Consider the following 501-nt stretch of genomic DNA (forward strand, 5'->3'; position numbering starts at 1 on the left):
AAGATAAGCAAAAGAAGAACACATTATGCTAAGTAAAATAATATTTTATGCTAAGCGAAAGAAGCAAGTCACAAAAGAACACATACTGTATAATTCCATTTATGTGAAATATCCAAGATAGGTAAATCTATAGAGATAGAAAGTAGCATGGTGGCACGTGCCTGCAGTACCAGCTACGTGGGAGGCTGAGACATGAGAATTGCTTGAACCTGGGAGGCAGAGGCTGTAGTGAGCTGAGATTGCACCACTGCACTCCACCCTGGGCAACAGAGTGAGACTGTCTCAAAAAAGAATAAAAGAAAGTAAATTAGTGGTTACCTGGGACTGGCAGAGGGGAGAATAGGAAGTGACTGCTAAGGGGCACAGGGTTTCTTTTTATAGTATTGAAAATGTCCTAAAATTAGATAGGGGTGATGGTTGTCACCTTTCATTTACAGTCTGTGAGAAGGCAAGATGTTAAGAGAGTTCCAAGGTCAAATATCTAGGCAACGTCAAGTTAAA

The sequence above is a fragment of the Mandrillus leucophaeus genome, unplaced genomic scaffold (genome assembly GCF_000951045.1).
Source record: "Mandrillus leucophaeus isolate KB7577 unplaced genomic scaffold, Mleu.le_1.0 Scaffold929, whole genome shotgun sequence".
Taxonomy (NCBI): Eukaryota; Metazoa; Chordata; class Mammalia; order Primates; family Cercopithecidae; genus Mandrillus; species Mandrillus leucophaeus.